This window comes from Paroedura picta, chromosome 10, assembly GCF_049243985.1.
Source record: "Paroedura picta isolate Pp20150507F chromosome 10, Ppicta_v3.0, whole genome shotgun sequence".
NCBI classification, from domain to species: Eukaryota; Metazoa; Chordata; class Lepidosauria; order Squamata; family Gekkonidae; genus Paroedura; species Paroedura picta.
The window spans coordinates 38,295,440-38,315,539 of NC_135378.1; the positions used below are offsets into that span (position 1 = coordinate 38,295,440).

At 43.6% G+C, this 20,100-nt stretch overlaps 1 protein-coding gene and 1 long non-coding RNA gene across 23 annotated transcripts in view; one reads left to right on the forward strand and one right to left on the reverse strand.

The window, feature by feature from the left end:
• Positions 1-20,100, reverse strand: part of TENM3 (teneurin transmembrane protein 3) — a 1,688,047-nt gene that overhangs the window by 629,077 nt on the left and 1,038,870 nt on the right. The window lies entirely within an intron of this gene.
• LOC143819381 (uncharacterized) lies at positions 4,337-6,169 on the forward strand. The gene is made up of 3 exons (XR_013224943.1): positions 4,337-4,441; positions 4,691-4,770; positions 5,831-6,169. It is a non-coding gene; the product is annotated as an uncharacterized LOC143819381 (long non-coding RNA).

Genomic DNA, 20,100 nt, shown 5'->3' on the forward strand with positions numbered 1-20,100 from the left:
CACGGGAAGAGGCCAGGGATTGGCACATGGCTAAGAACACCTTGGCAGACCTGGTCCTCCGTGCAGTGGGCCAGCCACTTCTAGCATCCTGGACACACCTGAGCCAGTCTCCTGGCCTCATCCCCTATGCCACTGGCTAGGGATTCCTCCTTGGGCCTTTGACCTCCAGGCTTAGGTGAGTCACACATCATTATCAACATTTACTGGATTGAGCTACAGTGCCCTAATGGCACTGGAAGAGTGTGCAAATATCCTGTTCTCTAACGGTGGATTCCTAAACAGGCTGAAACTCTTCACAATCAATTTAAAAAGACACAATTTGTTTTAATGTTGCACAGCAATACATCTTAACATTTTAGATATACAAAACTGAAAATACAATGTTAGAATATATTATTAAAAATATTAGAGGAACAAAGCTGCTTTCTCATGTCCTCTATACTGAGAAGAACTTCACCAACACAAAAAAAAAACACCTTTGTGGTCAGTTAATTTTTTTCTCCTGTTGGGTGTTTTGGCAGATGTTCTTACATTAAAATAATGTTTGAAAAAGAATAAATAATGGTTTTATAATTATCACATTTGTAATAACACCCCCAACTAATTAAATGTTTTACTTGTTTAATGTGACTTTAATTTCAGACATTTAAAGAACCACAGACTCCAGATACTTAAATTTAAATTAAATTTTGTAACCATGCTCTATATTTTATTTCACTTAAGTGTCTCAGTTTACACAGGTGTATGTTCCTGTGCAGAACTACTAATTCTTTAGCTATGTATTGAGAATTTCATGTATCCGGGAGGGCTACTCCCTCTCTTTTCTTTCTGGTAATACAGAATATCGTCACCTATTGAGGAGATAAATGTGGGAAAGAAAAGCTCCTTTCTCTCCAGAGTAAATGAAGGGGAAACATGATCTGAAAAGCAAGATTCTATACAAAGAGTCACCAAGAACTGGGGGTGGGGTGGGGGTGGAATCCACACAATAGAACTGGTAAATTATTTTAAACAGAGCAATAATTTCCAGTTTCCCATTTCCTTCACTTACTTTGTAGCAGTAATAAGATCCTGACTGTTATGTAAGCAGACAGATGCTTGAGACTGTCAAGACTGTAAGGATGGGAATCTAAAAAGAAGAGAAACATCTAAAATCACCTATAGATGGATATGGTCAAGACTTTTAAAAGGCAGGACACAAAGAACCAAAGTATCTCAAAAGATCTGAGATATATTCAAATAGATCATACTATTATTTTAGTGTCCACTCATGCATCACTAAATGTTTCCTGTGTGGGCTGTTCCTCAAGCAATCACTGCAAATTTAAAGTGGGTGGATAGGCAAGGTTGTGCCTATTACCACGTAAAACTTACTTCCTACACTGTTATATCTGTATCACTTTTATAGATGACCAGTTTTGTACCATAAGACTCAAGCTGCACCCTTTTTTTTGGGGGGGGGGGGGCTTTTTAAAGGTTAACAGTGTTTCTCCTGATGTTCTTGTGCTGGATGCATGGGTATTCACTACAGAATTACCATTACATCCCACTTGCTGTGTTCATTATTTCAGATGCCATGTCAAAAGACAAATAGATTATTATAATATTGAAATTTATAAAAGAGTTTCTCTTGGTATTTTCCTATTCTGTGTTGAATCATTTTTTTGGAAGCCTTTCAAATATAGCTGCATACCATCCTGATCCCCAAATAGAGCAATCTCTTTAAATTACTGTTAAAGGAAAGCAATGTTTATCATGAATTCCCAAGAAACATAGGTAGAAGGGGAAAAAAGCATGTATTGGTGTTTCCCATTTCAGTAAGTAGCCTAAAATGATGATATAGATCGACAAAATTCTTGAACACCTTGTTTTAATTTGACATTCATACTACCCGATTTTTTATAATAGTTCAGAACAAGCTGAAAGATATATTTGTTACCACATTTAGCTAGTAAACACATTTAATAGAAAACATAACCATTCATGTAGGACACTTGTGGATATAGAGCTGGCCAGAGTCTGGGTGGTAGATTCTTTCTAAAAGTAAACTCTTTACTTAACTACAAAGCACACACAACTGTTAACTAACAGGTACAGTACAATTTAGATTCAAGTGGGTAGCTGTGTTGATCTGAAGCAGTTATGCCAATAAAGGTTTCTGATGTGATCTGATCTGGTTTGAAGCAGCAGAACAAGATACCTTGAATAAAACTTTGTTGGTTTTAAAGGTGCCACAACTCTAAATAGGCACTATACAGACCTCTCTTCTGTGATTACTTGCCGTTGCTATCCTAACAGAACACGCGTGTAACCACAACAATTCTATTGTAGACTACTCCTGCCCTTCATCCGCCACCTTCTCTACTTGACACCCGATGCTCCAACTTTTCCCTTTGCTACTTATTTACCCATGGCAAATCACTTCAGTGGGTAATAGTGAGAAATATTTGTCTCCTTCCTTCTGCCTATGATACATCATCTTTGTTCCCTTTCAAAAGTAACTGTCTTGGTTTTTGGAATGGTAGTCACTAACCAAAGAACTGAGTAGAGGAGGCAGAAAGGGGATGGTGGAACTGGAATACCCTTTCTTCCTTCTTCTATCTTAAAGTTTGGGTCCAGGGTAAGTGGTAAGCAATATAACAAATTTAGAGTCCAGTTGCACCTTTAAGACCAACAAAGTTTTATTTAAGCTATGAGCTTTCACTTACTTAGATACAATATGATGGAGTGGAAGTACTTGTTGTACATGAAGAAATGTGTGTGCACACGAAAGCTCATATCTTGAATAAATTTTTGTTGGTCTTAAAAGTGCCTCTGGACTCAAAAGTTGTTCTGTTGCTTCAGAGCAACACGACTATCCACTTGAATCTATCTTGGTAAACAATATGTATTTGTTAACATTTCTTCCCATTTCTCTTAACTAGCGATCTCTCTTTTTTCTCCCTCTCTCTTTTGCTTTTACATGCTCTGAGTATAGCACCTGAATATGAGATGAATTGTTTGGCTCTGATTATGACAGATGTAAGCATACATGATGACTTGTGAAAGCATAGCAGTAGAAGAAAGGATTGTACCCCTTGTGTGGTTTCTCTATCTGCCAGCTGTCTTTGCAGGGCAGGTAAGCATAAGGATCATGGGCTACTAGCAGTGGGTATGGTTCTTGGAGGTTACCCTTCCGAGTGCTAGCCAGGGCCAACCCTGCTTAGCTTCTAGATCTAACAGGATTGAGCTTCCCTGGGCTTTACATGAAGACACTTTCAGAAAAGGGACATTATCCCACCTTCACATATATTTCCCTTTCTTCCCTTCTCAGTCAACGTTCTCTCCTCTTTCAACTCTACCCCTTATTCATCAATTCCTCACCCTCTCTTCCAACCTTATCCCTTCTATATACATTTTCTCTTTCTACCCCAGTATCTTTTCTAGCAATCCTCTCTTATCCTGTTTTCTTCCCTAACCCTTGTACATCAATCTTTCCCTCTCCTCTCCCTTCTTTTTCTCACCCCCAATCTCCCCTCTCGTCTTTGCTTCCCTTAAGCAATCCCATAGCTTTTATTTCTCTCTCCCAAGCTAATCCCCATTCTTTCTTTTGGCCACAAATCCCCCTTCATTCTTTCCTCAGTCAACAGACTGGCCCACCACCACCACTGCCAGGCCCACAGCCTCTCCTGGGCCCATTATGCACGGCCGCCGAAACGGCGATTTCGGGTCACGTGGAAAACGCGGAGGGGGAAGACGCGACGCATACCGGTTATGCACGGGGCGGGGCGCGACGGCGGCAAAACCCAGAGTAACCGATTATGCACGCGCCGATCCGGGCGCCGCTTCTGGTTGCGCCCCGCTCACCCGGAAGCTGCGCTTTCTTCCGCGTTTCACTGACGCGGCTTTTTCGGCGGCATGCACCAAAGCTGCAGCCGGTTGCAGCCGGCTCCGTGCGTTATCCGTGATTTTAGTCGCCGCCATTCCACCCCGAATGTGCGCTAAAACCCCCGTGCATAATGGGTCCTGGTGACAACCATTGCTGGGTATGAAATGGCTTCAAATGTCCACTGCTACTGCAGAGGGCCCACTGGCAGGTTTTGGATTCTGCCATAGATAGGCTTCACTACAGCAGCAACAACCACCGGGAACCTAAAACACTGTTTTACCTTGGGGGAATCACCCCTGTTTCTTAAAGATTTTGACTGGAGTGGATCATGGGGACCAAATCACTATAGTCGGCCCATCTTCACTGATTTCCAGTCTATTTCTGGGCATAATTCAAAGTGTAGGTGTCAACCTTTAAAACTCTAAATGACTTGGGAGTACCATACCTGAAGGACTGTCAACTCCCTTACAGATCTACCTGACTACTATGATAATCTACTAAGGCTCTGCTTCACATAGCCCTGTCTTTTGCTGTTAGGATGATGGCCACCTGAAGAGACCCTTCTTGTTTGAGGTACCAAGTTTTAGGAACATTTTCCCCCAGTGGGTAAAGATATTTTCTTTTGTTTCATCTGACATTCCCTCAATGATCCCTCCTTCCTGCCCCCTTTTCTGTTTTTATGCTTATGTCTGTGTATTGTAGCATGGGTTTTAATTGTTTAATTATATGTTTTTATTTGGCTTTAATGTGTTTTTTGTATATTTTTTAGCCCTGATGAGGGCACGAAGGTATAAATATTGTAAATTGTTTTTTGTTTAACAGATCTTCGTCTGGAACTCTTCATCTGTTCACTTTGAGGCTCATGGGCACAAAGACAAGTAGAAGGAAAATGGATCAAGGGGGTAATTTTGTTTATGACATTTAAAGTTTTTAAAATTATAATAGGTTTCCCCAAAATACAAGCAGTAGCAGCATTAGTTTCCTCTGTCTGCACACCCAGCAGAGCCAGCAGGCCATCAAGTGAGGCAAGCAGAAAAAAAAGAAAAAAGAGGAGGGACAGTTTTTTATACTAGCAGCAAACAGACGTTCTGGCTGGCCAAATATACTACCATGCCTATTGTGCAACGGCATCTATAGGCTGGAGTGTGTTTCTCAAACAAGATATACATTCAGGATTTTTTTTTACCCACTCTGTTGATGTTGATAGTAATACCTGGAAATAGGGAATAAGTACAAATGAATGCTAGAGATCATCTTATTCCTCTTTTTCTGTTTAGTATCACTGCATGTAAGGGAGAGGAATGAACGGATTGCTGATAACAGCTATCATTTAAGAAACATCAAATCTGCAGCAGCAGCTCTGGATTAAAGATGCTGACTTTAAAAATATCTAATTCTAAACAGTTTTTCTCTTTCTAAAAGTAATGAACTGCTGGCTATTTTGCTTCCATTCCCTGACAGGAATAGGATAATGTCACTTTTCAAATAAAATCTCACTTATTTGTAACATCTTTTGATGGGTTTATCTACTGCCAACCAATAATGGATAACTTTCCAGGTGGAGTCAGTCATGTCAGACCTTTAAATGAGAACATCGTTGTAGGGAGTCTGCTACACAGGCAGGAGCCTGTAGCCTTGAAAGGGAGCTCTTTTAATTTTTAAAAATTGTGTCTCCTATCCACAGCTGGAATTGATAAGATTCACTTTTCATTTTCTTTTGATTTTAAGAAGTGTGGCTCATCTATGTGGAAGGTTATTACTGTAATATGCAGGTGTTCTTAAAATAGGTTGAAATCCAGGCACTGATCATACAGACTTTCAATATGTTAAAGCACAAGTACAATTTTTCAGTACATATATGATATAGCAACTAGGGGATATACATTTGACTAATACAACCCCCCCCCAAATGCCTTATTAGTATTTTTTTGTATTAATGCAACTCTCTTTTTTTATTTTCAGCTATACAAAATGGCTGAGTCCCAAAAAATCCTGAAAATATTCATGAAATGTCTTTAAAAGGCTCACAGTCAATTGAAATGCCTTCAAAGTAACCTCAACTTGGAGAAAGCAATTAAAGAGACTGAGTTCTATAAATGCCTTTTGAGTTCACTTGCACTGCAGCCTGCAAATGTCATTTAAATTTTAAACGGTCCTCATTCCCTTTTAAGTTTAAATGCCCCTCCCCCTCCATTGGAAACAATGGAGGATGGGGGGCCTTCTTTGGGGGTCCACAGAACTAGACTCCCTGATCCAATGTTTTCCAAACTTGTTGGGTTTTGATAGGAGAGGTACCATCATCTATGCTGCAAATTTGGTGCCACTACCTTAAAAATGGTCCCCATATGATATAACGGAGCCCAAAAAATTACTGAATATGTACTGAATCTAAATACTATACTGGTATTGGAATTTCGGAATATTTAGATATGCTGATATTTTCTGGATTCAATATAATCATACCCCAAAAATACTGTTTGTTTTCTGCACATGCCTAATAGCAACTTTTTAACCATGTGTATACCAGAGGTAATGTCCCGTAGTTATTCTAAGCAGGCCACTTCCATTGAACACAATACTTTACCTATTATTGTCTATTCTTAGAGGACATGTACACTGAGATTGAAAGGCATTGTTTCATAAGCACAGCTTCTGCAATGGTAAGGGTTTATTATGCAGAACTATTGATCAAGCAGAATGGGAAAGCAGCTAAATGTCAATTACAGAGAAATCCCTGTTTTAAATTAACTGTTTGCAATTTTTGAATTATATTAAACATCAGTAGAAGAAGACCAAAGATCGTTGCCAGTTTTGAACATTACATCCCTTTTTAAAGAGTTTAAAGAGTTACAACATGATTTGCTACCCTGTTTTCTGAGGCAAAGCTTATACAGTAGAGACAGTCATCTTTGGACTTTGGGATGATTACAGCAAGACACAGTCAAGGATCCTATAATTTCCTGTTTTGAGCCAGTGCTACTGGAGATAAAGGGGCAAGGCATCTTTGAGAAGAGAGCATACTAGACATTGCCTGGCCCTCTTTATAGGGATTAGGAACAATGTTTTAAATATTAGTCTTGATTGGCTGTTGGACTATTGTGCGCACATGAATGGTTTATAATTGAGAAGAAACTGATTTGTTTTTGCTGTTTAAGTATAATCTGCTTTCATCTTTCATCAAAACTCTTGGTAGAAGGAGCAGTGTGGACAGAGAAAAATAGCAACAGTATGGGTAGATACCCAGATAAATTATTTCAGCTGAGATCGTGAATGGCAAGGTACTCAAAAGCTGAGCAGTCCCAGGGTGGTATGCTGTCTGCCGGGTACAACTAGTAGGTTTTGTTAATGGCTTCACTGGGAATTCCCTCTACTGCAATGTATTACCCCACAAGATGGGATTATTTATATATTGTAATTATTTGATAAGCTGTTTTGTTTAAGGGAAACATTGTGCCTGAATTTTAACAAAATCTTCCCACTGGACAAAGTCATTCCCATATTCTGCCTGATTACCACCTACCTTAAACTTCTTTTCATATTTCAACACTATGTAGAACGCAGAGGACATTGTAATCTGTATTGTAGTAAACAATGTCCTGAAATTACACCACTTACAATTCACTTTCTATATATGATAAAGTACTTTGGATAAAAAAAATAACCAGAGAAAAGTATGTATTTTCCCAAGGGGTAGCTTTTTAACCTCAGTCCTTTAAGGTGCTTTGAAGAGGTATAGCCCTTTGTGACAATATGATGATCTTTCCTGATGACTCTCCTCTTCCACAAAGAGAGATAATACACCACAGTACAAAACAGATTAGAAATTATTACTTCAAAGTACTTAAGATGTGTTTTTTAAATTCATTAAAGTTTTTGTTAGTTCTCTAACCTCTTAGGTTCAAAACACAATTTTCATTGCTTTAAATATATAGAATTCAGCTGTGAGTTTAGATTGAACCCAAATGTAATATTTACGAAAGGATAATTTGTTAAACATACAGAATAATTTTAGCAATGTCATAAAGTTTTAAATTCTGAACTCTGCTGAAAACAAAATCACTAATACTGATTAATAGAATATTCTTTCTCATACCTGTAACCATCCCAACTCACTGCATTATTGTTTTACCAGGAATCTTAGCTGTTATATTCAAAACAGCAGACTACAAAATTGGCCTGCTGGTTAACAGAATAATTATAATACTTTGCCTTGAAGTCCAGCAAGAAAAGTGGACTATAAATGAAGCTAAATAAATAATACATTTGTACAATGAGTTTGGTGATAGCTTTCACTAACCATATTGTCATCTATTTTATTTATTTATTTATTCATTTTATTTCATTTGTATACCGCCCATTGTCAATCTGAGGCTCCTCTGAGGCTCACAGTGGTTACTGCTTTTGGACTGATACGTAAATTAAAAAAATTAACTTCATATTTTTATCAATAATATTTTAGTGATTTACAGTATTTAGATCTGATCATAAGATTGCCTGATCAGTAACTGGAGAAGAAACAATATGGATCTATCTTCCCTATTAAGAGAGTCAAGGAAGAATTAAAGAATTTACAATATCTTGCAGCACTCTAGAGATCTATATATTTCTAGACATGATCTCTCTATGAAAAGTTAAATAAGAGACTGGAACACCAAACGGCAGTAAGAGGAAATTCAAGATGGACATAATTAAAATGAACAATTAGTTCTGGTTCAGAGCTAGACCCCTAGTGGAAAATATGCTGGATTTCTGCTAGAATCATAAGGTAGCAAGACCAATCTAAATAATATAAAACCTGCTTTCTCAGCTTACTGCCAGCTTGATTTTAGCTGAACTATAGTAAATATTTGATCTCATCCATAGCAGGACTTCCCAGTCATATTTCTAGGCTGTATATTTTAATAAAGAACCTGATGATATTTTAATTGTACTGATCCTCCATGAGTGAGGAACCAAAACCATGGATTATGGCCCTGGCAGAGAAAAAGATGCTCTTGGCTGTTGTTATAACAAGAGGGGAAATAATATATTGCTTTGGTTACACTGGCTTTATAAGTATATATATATTCATTTTTGGCTTTAAAACTTTTCAGGGTTTTTTTTAGTGGTGTTCTATTGCATACCATTATGACAAGGGTGGCCAAACTGTGGCTCTCCATATGTCCATGGATTGCAGGGGCTCATGAGAATTGTAGTCCATGGACATCTGGAGAGCCACAGTTTGGCAAATCCTGGACTATGAGCATCTTTGTGAAGAAGAGGCTACCATTTCAAGGATGGTACAAAATACAGCTAGGATACCTGGAGATGTGGAAAAGGAGCTTTTTCTTATCCCAATTGGCCAATACATTTTAAAAACTTACAATTAGAGATTTTTATAATATTTTTTATCTAATCCTTCCTTTAAGGAGTTCAGCATACAGTTTCCTATGCTATTTTATCTTCATTATATTATCTTGTGAACTGGGATAGGCTGAGAGAGTAGCTGGATCCAGACAGTTTCACTGCCGAGCAGAGACCTGAATCTGAGACTTCCTTACCACAGTTTCACACTCTGCTTCACAACACTGCTTCAATTGGTTGGGTAGGATTTTCTGGGATAAAATTGTCTATACTTTTATTAATTAGGGTTATTACTATTACATAATGTTTAATATTAACAACTCTTTGCCAGAGTTTTGAACCTGGATTCTGACTCCCATAGATCAGCTTCAGATAAGTTAATGGAAGATATGGTGTTGAGTTCAGGGTTTAATTTGACCTTCCTTCTACTAATATACAAAATGTTAGAAGGAAGGTTTTGGAGTCACTTAGATTAGATCAGGAGGTTATTAACTTGGAAGCTAGGAGTCCTTGACTCCCCCCACTCCTGGGAGAGCTTTTCAGCTCCTCTTTCCCCAGTTTTGCTAAGTTAGTTTACTTTTTTAACAGTCCCAATTTTTGTCAACTTTTTTTCTTGGCTACAGTAAATGCTTTATCACTTGCACAATTGTCAGGTTGCTGCCAGGGTATTAACTGTCCCCAGAGACTCTGCCCTTGTGGTAGAGCTGTAATTGAGACCTTACCTCACTTTGTAAAGTTGTTATTTGTATTCACCTATAAGAGTGAAATATATATTCCCTTGATTGAAAAGTATCAATCAAAATGGAGAGTGTTTCCTAAAATACTATGTAGTAGTTTACAGTTCTGCATATTATACCAACTATAGAGAGAACGGCATTTAAAAAATTCCCTTCAAAAATATCAAACAGTGGCCCAAATTATGCACTAATGGTCCAATCTTTTTCCGAAGTATTATAAACAAGAGAAATCATGAATTAGACAGGCATGCACCCCTGGTGTCTAATGCTTTATGGTTGTGCGTTACAGACAAAATGCTAGACTAGATTCTACAGGGAAAAATAAAAGTCTTTATCTCTTGCCAGTCCCTTATTTCAGTCAGTCGGAATGCAAGTAGCAGGGGCCCCTATGAAAATCTGATAAGAAGGTCAAAATAAAAGATGATGATTCATTGTGTACTTTAGTACACACTCCCCCCCCCCCACAAAACAGTTTGGACATCCCCCATCTCTGGGACTCGGTGACTTCTTGATTAACCAATCTAGTTTTTAAATTCATAAAGGAAGGGGCTGAGGATATATGCTAGGGCAGACTTAAAAGTGTCAAGGCTGAAAAGTGTTAAAAATTGACCCATGGAGGCTGAACTTGATTTAGTTGGGGATTTCCTTTCAACATGTTCATTGCATGTAGCATGGTACCTCCACTCTTTCATATACTTGCTGCTGTGGTTCACTCACAGCCCTCCTTCCCTCTCCTTGCTCACAGAGCTGCATCCACTCATCATCTGGTAACTGCCCAAGAATGAAGCTCAGACTATGGGCAGTTACTGCAGTTGAGCACAACCCATTTATCTGATAAATCTGCCCAATGTGAAGGTCACAGCAAGCCTAAATGCAAGGAATTTTATCTCCCTATTCAACAACTCGATGCAAGGAATGGATTTCTTCACCTATATCACTTGGAGCCCCCTATTACAGAAAAACTCTGTTCAGGTATAAACTGCGGTCAATTTTCATAGAAGAGCCTCCAAGTGTCTTCTGTGCTGCATTTGACATGATCTGCCATGAGTCTCCTGCCATTTATATTCTAGCCACTTCTCTGCCACTTAATTGCTTACAAATCAGAAATTCAGGGAGAGTTTTAGCCTCTTGTCATTTCAACTTCCAAGCCATTTCTCCATTTCCAAAGTTAAGACCTTGACAGAAGAGCAAGCAGTATCAGGAAGAAATTCTGGAAACTGACCAACTCTCTTGGCCTGTGGATTAATCCAGCCTAATCCAATTTTGTCTAAAATGTAGCCTCCAAGTAATTTTGCTAGTAACAACCGACTTCTCAACACATTCAAATTTTCAGCAAGATCGCTAACAGCGAAGGGTCCCACAGTTGGTTTTTAAAATTTAGTCAGTGACCAGCGGTAGCTGTTCCTATAAAAATTCTGTTCATTAATGCTTTAGCAGTTTTCTTGTACTAGAAATTTAATTTTGTTCCAGTTCTTCCACAGAGAGTGATTGAATAGCTACATTGTACTGTAGTTTCTAAACAGGCTCTTGGCAGTGCTGTGCACCTTAACACAGGAATATGTCATTTTTACATGCAGCTGCAAAACAAAGTGTATTGAAAAGCAGCGTGGAAAGAGAGAAGAGAGAGAACCACTACATGCTAAATATATGCTGCCTCAAAGGCAAGTTTATTGCAGTAGTCTACGGGAGAATGAACAGCATAGCATTTGAAGTGTGCTGACTAGCCAAAGTACTTTTTGGATACTACTATACATTTCCAGTTACCAGATTTCATTCACGCTTGCTCAGGGGAACATTCTTTCCATCATAGGAAAGGACATCCAGCATAAGTCAGCTCCCAAGAGGAATGTCAAACATAATACTAAAAACAAAGCAAAAACTGAAGAGAATAAAAACTGAATCCAATAAAATTTTTAGATGAAATGAAATATGGCAACCTATGTCTGAGTGACACAGGGTTTATGAGGAGAGTAAGGTCTTGTAATAAAAACACAGTTAATAAAAACAGACACAATAATGTAGATTTTATAACATTAGGTTTTTCTTTCAGGATCTGCATTTTGGACTTCTTTGTACTTCAGGCTTTAGATGGTTCACTGTAGTTTAAATGTAAATATTCAAGTGAGACTTGTGAGACCTTTACCTCTCAAATTTCATAAATAAACATGGCTATAGTGTACAATCTCCTAATACAATATATCAATCTGTCATTTTATTTGTTGTAAGCAAAAAGCATTAGATATGGAGACACTGAACAAAATAAAAATTGGATGGGTATCTTGGGTTATTTACTAATTCATTTCCACATATTGTTGACATATGTTTTAAGATTAAAAGCAATGGCTTCATCTTTCCTTTTAGCCATGAAACCACATCATTTTCAGATCTAGTTGCCAAAGCAAGTCAAAAACATTATCTGTGGGAGAGAAATGCTTCAGGGAAGTCCTGCAGAATATTGCTCTGTACGAAGGAGTATTTATACTAAAACAGGTAGATGGAAATTCAGACAACAGAACTTCAATTCTGCAACAACAAAACCTCCACTTCAAATTCTTCATGATTTTACCTTTTCCACTGGCACAGCAGATTGATGGGTAACAAATCCTCAGTGCGTTTTGTACAAGAGCTGCATGAAACATATCAAGAAGCCCCGGAGACTCACCGGAGGGGCCATTGCTGCCGCGGTGAAGAGAGCGGCAAGAAGAAACATGCCGGGGCGGGACTACATGCCCCAGCATCCATCGGGGCCAGGCTGCGCGCAGGCGCAGTGAAGAGGAGCGGGACGAGCGGGCCCCCTTTTTAAGGAGCCGTTTTTGCCTTGCTCTGCCTCTTCCCGCTAAGACGGCCCCAGGAGCGCGTCGCGAGGCAGCGGGAGCAATTGTGAGGCCTGCTTTTCTCGTGACGCCCGGGGAACGTTTGGCAGCGATCGCTTGGAGAAGAAAGGGGAGCGTTAGAGCCCCTTTCTCCCTTGTTGAGGAGGAAGAGCTTAGGATTGGCCGCGGCTATAAAAAAAAGAAAATACCCCTTTTAAAATCGCGGCGGGCCTTTCTCCGGAGGTAGTATGGGGGCACCTAAGGATTCCCGGGGGGGAAAGCACACCGGGAAAGGGAGGCAGCCTGCGGCCCGATCTCGGGCTGGGGGTAATCGACCCGGACAGGCAGCTGGGCCTCGTTCCCAGAGGCCTGGGAGAGGGATAGAGGCAGCCCCGACGGTGGCGCCAGGCCTGGGCGCGGCCTATGGTACACGGGGCGCCTCCAGGCGGGAAGCTGAGATGGCTGCTGCTTTTTCAGCCACGCAGGTTGAAAGCAGGCAGATGGGGGGGAATGATTTCTCCTCTCAACAACAGGCTAGTCAGCCTGTAATGGGGAATGAGATGCATCCACCATTGAGTGGATCGGGAGGGGGGAATGGATTCCCCCTCTTGCCACCATTGGATCACCTTCAGTTTAGGGATGGGGCTTTGGACCCACCTGCCTTAGGGACAGGGCCTGCAAGGGTGGGCAGTGCGGGGCCGGCTTTGGCCACACCAGTAAGGCGGCCAGCGCCGGGATATGATCCCAGGTTGGCAAGGGTACAGGGTCCGGATAGTTCAGGGCTGGCTTGGTGGCAAGGATCTCAGGTCCCTGCCAGCCTGTACCCATCACAACACCCTATAATTCCTGGACCTTTGGCCAGGAGGGATGTTGCCCCCTGGGGGCCTGTGGCCCAAGGTTCAGGACACAATACATTGGCATACCCCTCGGGTACAGTTGGGGCCCCAATGCCACCTCATTCAGGTGGTCTGATACCTGGGGGGCATGCTCAAGGTAACAGCTCCTATTGGTTACCTATGGCCTCTGCGAGTTCAGCAAGCCATCAAGGGGCACAGGTGGGACAAGGTTCTCACCGTTTGTCAGATTTTCAATCTTGGGGCAATATCCCGGGCTGGCAGATGCACCCTGCTGTGGGGACTGCTTATACCCTACCCCAGGGACCGGCAGGTTCCTTTGGTCAGGCGGCTACTATGGGAGACCAATGGCGGCACCAGGGTATGGCGGTGTCAAGGGAAAACATACATCTCGGAGCAGGGCAACAGTGGCAAATGCCACATTTCGGGGTACAACCCATTCCTCCAAGTCAGAGTCCAGCGAGGTGCACGTCAGTTCCGGTCACAGCTGCGACTCAACAGCTCGAGCAGGCTGCTAGTAGGGCAGTCAGCTCTACCTTTGCACAGCAACCCCAGGTTAGTGCAAGCAGTAGTTCTAGTACTGGTCAACAGGATCAGGCTACGGCGACTGCCACAAGTAATGTTGTCCCTCACCAGAGTTCGGCTGGTGCAGTTGCTACAGGCATTATTATGACCCAGCAGAGCACGAGTATTGCTGTCCCTCAGCAGGGCATGGATAGTGCAGTTGCTATAAGCAACATTCCCTCCCTGCAGAATCCGGTGGGTCAGGCTGGCACAGTTGCTATATGCACCATTCCCTCCCAGCAGGGCCAGACCGGTGTCAATATTGCGGGTACCTTGGCCGCTCCGGGGGAAGCGCAAGCGGCGGGTTCTGATCGGAATGATGCGGACGCGCATCAGAACAAAAAGAAGAAGGGGAAGAAACGCTCTAAGGCCCGGCATACGCCCAGTACTTCGGGTGAGTCTTCTTCTTCGGAAGATGAAACTTCTGAGGGCCAGAGGGAGGGTTCCTACTGGCTTCAGGGTTCGTTGGTCCCAGGTGTCCCTATTTGGTTAATGAGCAGGCGGGATTCAGCAGATACCTATTACGCTGAAAAACTTGGGACTGGTCCTTCACCAAAACCTCCTCTGGGTTACCCCACAGGCGAACACCCTCCGGGCACCCATTTGACCAGGAAGGTGCGGGAGCGCGCTCTGGATGGTTATTATGTCGATGTATTTGACATGGTACCTCCAGAGGGCGATTCCCCAAGAACGGGTCCAAAAAAGAAAAAAAGGGGTTCTGTCCAAATTGAGAGGTCCTTCACCAATTGGATGAGGGGCTATACTGAGTTCACGCGCCTGGTCGTTGGGGCTTACCCGGAGAGGGGTTGGCACCTGGTTAGCCATCTAGCACATGTTTTGGAGGCAAAGTCACTATCAGGTGACGACGCAGCCATAGCATATGACTTGTTGGCTCGGGAACGGGCGTCGGGTAACATTCAGGCACGATGGGACCTAAAAGACCATGATGCCTGGATTGTTAAGGTTGGCCCATATGTCCGCAGAGCTGAGTCCGATAGGCGCAGACAGGCGGGCAGACGCGAATTTAGAGGCACTTGTTGGGAATATAATAGGGGCAATTGTCAACGTCGCAGGTGTCGATTTGATCATTGCTGTGAGGCATGTGGCGGGTCACATGCAAAGAAAGATTGCGACAGGTCCACAGGTAGCAAGAACCCCTTTCGAGGGGGCCGGCCCTCTGCCAAAAAAGGGGGAGGGTCGGGATCAAAGCCTGATGATACCAACAACTGAAGTTCCTCCGGAGTTACGGTCCTTGGCGGCGACACCTATTCGACTTCCAGTATTGCTTGCTCTCCTGACGCTGTACCCGAATAGAGAGGCAGCGGACTATCTGGCCAGAGGATTCTCAGAAGGCTTTAGGATTCCCTTCACCGGTCAGAGGGTGGCTACAACTTGTAGGAATCTGAAGTCTGCAATCCAATTGCCGGGAGTCCTGGCTGCTAAGATAGGTAAGGAATGTGCTGCTGGGCGTATGGCTGGACTGTATTCTGCGCCACCACTGCCTAACTTGAGGGTGTCTCCTTTGGGGGTGGTGCCTAAAAAGGCACCGGGGCAATACCGGCTGATCCAACACTTGTCGTACCCCAAAGGGTCATCAGTGAACGATGCGATCGATCCAGATTTGTGTACGGTGAGATACGCATCTTTGGATCATGCAATTTCTATAGTTAGAGCATGTGGAAAAGGGGCACTGTTAGCGAAATGCGATATTCAATCTGCATTTCGATTGTTACCAGTTCATCCTGATGATTTCTGTTTGCTGGGATGTCGTGTGGAAGGTAGCTGGTATGTGGATAAGGCCATGCCTATGGGTTGCTCCATATCATGTGCAGCCTTTGAAACATTCAGTACCTTTATTGAATGGGTAACCAAGGATAGAATAGGTTCTCCCCACATCACGCATTACCTAGATGATTTTTTGCTGGTGGGCCCTCCTGATTCTTCTGCATGTGCAGAAAGGTTACGGGTTTTTAAGGAACTGGCAAAGGAACTGGGCGTTCCTTTGGCGGATGAAAAAACGGAAGGGCCAGTCGTCAGGTTAACGTACCTGGGCATTCTTTTGGACTCGGAGGCGGGCTTATCTCGCCTTCCATCAGACAAGCTATGCAAGTTGAAGCAGTTGCTGGGTGAAGCGCTTTGCAAGAAGAAATGTACACTGAAAGAGATGCAGACCTTGTTGGGTCATCTTAATTTCGCTTGCAAAGCAGTTTCACCCGGTAGAGCCTTCTGTGCACGCATGGCTAGATCCATGTCTGGAACGAGCCTACCCCATCACCATATTCGTTTGACCAAGGCTATAAAAGAAGACTTGAAGGTATGGGTTGAATTTTTGCATCAATTTAACGGCGTGTCAATATGGCAGACGCCCATTTCCCCTGAAAACTCCCTGCAGGTACATTCAGATGCTGCGGGTAGTCTTGGATTTGGTGTCTATTACGACAACAGGTGGTGTGCCAGGCGCTGGCCAAAAAACTGGATCGACACTGATATTGTAAGGGACCTCACTTTTTTAGAAATGTTTCCCATACTGGTAGCGGTTGTATTATGGAGTGATCTGTTTAAGGACCATAGAGTCCTTTTTTGGTGCGACAACCAAGCAGTTGTTCGCATCATTAACAGACAGTCCAGCCGCTCGGTTAGAGTCATGCGCCTAGTGAGAGCATTGGTGTGCACCTGCCTTAAGCACAACATAACCTTTGCTGCAAAACATGTTCCGGGGGTGAGCAACGATGTAGCAGACGCTTTGTCTCGGTTCCAGGAACAGCGGTTTCGTGCTCTGGCTCCATCAGCGAACATGGCGCCGGACCCGTTTCCGGAGGAACTGTGGACACTTGGCAGCGAACCCTACGGCAAGCAGTGACCGCATCATTGGCACCTGCTACTTGTCAGGCATATTCTAGGGCGGTGCAGGGATACATGCAATTTTCTGTGTCTTGGGGTTGCTTACACCCCCTACCGCCACTTGAGGAATTTATACTCCGGTATTTAGTTCATTTACAATCAATGGGAGCGGCACCAAAGTCTTTACAGGTTCAATTGGCAGCGTTGTCATTTTTCTGTAAAGCGCAGAACTGGTGGGATCCAGCTACATCATTCGCTGCCCGACGGGCTATTGCAGGCTGGAAACGTTCTGCCCCCCCTAGGGTTGATTATAGAAGACCAATTTCTCCGCAAGTCTTACGTGACTTGTTAGGGGAGCTTCCATCTATATGTGAGACCGAGTTTGAGTCATTGCTTTTTTCAGCGGCTTTCACTGTAACATTTTTCGGAGCCTTCCGGTGCAGTGAAGTGGTACCTGCTTCCAAGGCGGAGCAGGGAGACAGAGCTTTGGCTTTACAAGACATTAAAGTTACAGACCAAGGTCTTTATATTTGTCTGCGGCGTTCAAAAACGGACCAATTGGGAAAAGGGGCTGCAATATATTTGCCCGCTATGTCGGAAGGAGGTCCATGCCCTGTCGTATCCATGAAACGATACTTAGCCGTTCGCCCACCTGTGCAGGGACCTTTGTTTTTACACGTTGATGGCACATGCCTATCTCGCTACCAGTTGGTTGTCATCCTGCGTAGGGCCCTAGGTAAACTTGGGCTTCCGGCGGACCAATATGGAATACACTCATTCCGTATTGGGGCTGCTACGCAAGCCGAGATGGCGGGGGTTCCCAGCGCTGACATCAAAGCACTCGGGCGTTGGAAGTCGGCTGCTTATAAGCGGTATGTTAGGAGGGATCTCCTTCTCTAAATTTTGTTTTACAGATTTGCATCCTCCTAAGCCGGTTATATGGATAATCGGACACAGCATTGTATATTGGGCAGCACAGTACGCCTCTACATCAGGCTGGGATGACTGCTTGGGTCTTGGGAGTCTGGCTCGATTCGTATGGAAAGGCCGAGGAGGAATGCGATGGAGTTCGTTCAGGGACACACTGTGTAAGGCCGTGCAACGTGATGGAATTCCGGACCTGCTCGTGATACAGCTTGGAAAAACGACTTACCTGAAACATCGGGCCATATCCTGAAACAAATGATCATTCGTGATTTGGAAGATGTCCAGTCGCAATATCCCGGGATGACACTTTGTTGGTCATCATTGTTAGAGCGTCGCACTTGGCGAGCAGCGGTTCACCCAGACAAGGTGGATCTTGCCAGACGGCGTGTGAACAAAGCAATTGTGCAATTTATTTCAATTTCGAATGGCTTGGTTGTACAACACCATGACATATCATACAGGCAAGCCCCCCTTTACAAGAGTGATGGGGTGCATCTGTCTGAGTGGGGCATGGACATCTGGCTCCATGGAATTCGTCATGGTGTTTTGGGTTGGCTACGGAGATGAGCAATGGCGGAAGCCATTAAGGCATTGTGCCTTACTGGCTTAGTGGCGGAATTGGAGCAAGGGAAGGGTCAATTTGGGGCGGCCAAGCTTGCGCGCTGGCCTCCCCTAGTGTTGGGGGTCCCCTTAAGGGACCGTGTGCATGTGGAGCCTGATTGAAGACCCACATTTCCGGGGGGCCGGAGGACCCAACAGAGGCGGACGCCCAGTAGGGTTACTCTACAGGCCTCCTCCCATTTTTCCCCGCCTGCCTTTATGTCCGGGTTATGCGGGCTATACAGCCAGAAGGACCCGTTGAGGGGCAGGTGGCGAGCGAGCTAGCTTGTGGTCGGATGACCACAAGTCGGGCAGACCCTCTCCCTTGCTAGCCATGCTCAATTGTTGATTAAAGGCTGTGGCCAAAATTTATGCCAATCAGTTGTATGTGTTCTTATTAAGCGATGTTACTTACCTGCAAAGCAAGAAGCCCCGGAGACTCACCGGAGGGGCCATTGCTGCCGCGGTGAAGAGAGCGGCAAGAAGAAACATGCCGGGGCGGGACTACATGCCCCAGCATCCATCGGGGCCAGGCTGCGCGCAGGCGCAGTGAAGAGGAGCGGGACGAGCGGGCCCCCTTTTTAAGGAGCCGTTTTTGCCTTGCTCTGCCTCTTCCCGCTCAGACGGCCCCAGGAGCGCGTAACCCACCCTCCCTCCCTGTTGTTGGAGTTGAAAAAGGTTATTACTCTTATGTATTTAATTTGTCACAGCCTGCGGAATTGGAGCAAGGGAAGGGTCAATTTGGGGCGGCCAAGCTTGCGCGCTGGCCTCCCCTAGTGTTGGGGGTCCCCTTAAGGGACCGTGTGCATGTGGAGCCTGATTGAAGACCCACATTTCCGGGGGGCCGGAGGACCCAACAGAGGCGGATGCCCAGTAGGGTTACTCTACAGGCCTCCTCCCATTTTTCCCCGCCTGCCTTTATGTCCGGGTTATGCGGGCTATACAGCCAGAAGGACCCGTTGAGGGGCAGGTGGCGAGCGAGCTAGCTTGTGGTCGGATGACCACAAGTCGGGCAGACCCTCTCCCTTGCTAGCCATGCTCAATTGTTGATTAAAGGCTGTGGCCAAAATTTATGCCAATCAGTTGTATGTGTTCTTATTAAGCGATGTTACTTACCTGCAAAGCAAGTAATACCAGCCTTCTGATATAGCCACTAGCATGTGACAGCACTAACGAATCAGTTGCAAAGTTGCAAAACTGCCTGTCTTTAATTTTTAAATACTGAAAGCTAATCTAAATTACAGTACTTAAACAAGCAAACAAAGATTAAAAAACAAACAAACAAAAACAAAAAAGCAGGGACTTGTCCTTGATGCAAATTAAGAAATTGTATATATGAAAACATTTGTTTCTCTCTTTTTTTTAATGTGCCCTATTTTAAATTTATAGAGGATCTAGAAAGATATCTATTGCAGAACAGTGCTGTAATGGTATGAAGGTTGTGGAACAAAGACTGAGAGCTTGGCAGTTAAATCCAGCTTTTCCCGCTCGCTCTGAGGGAAAAAAAAAGGCGATCGCTTCGCCGGATGTTAGGAGGAGAGAGCCAGGAGGAG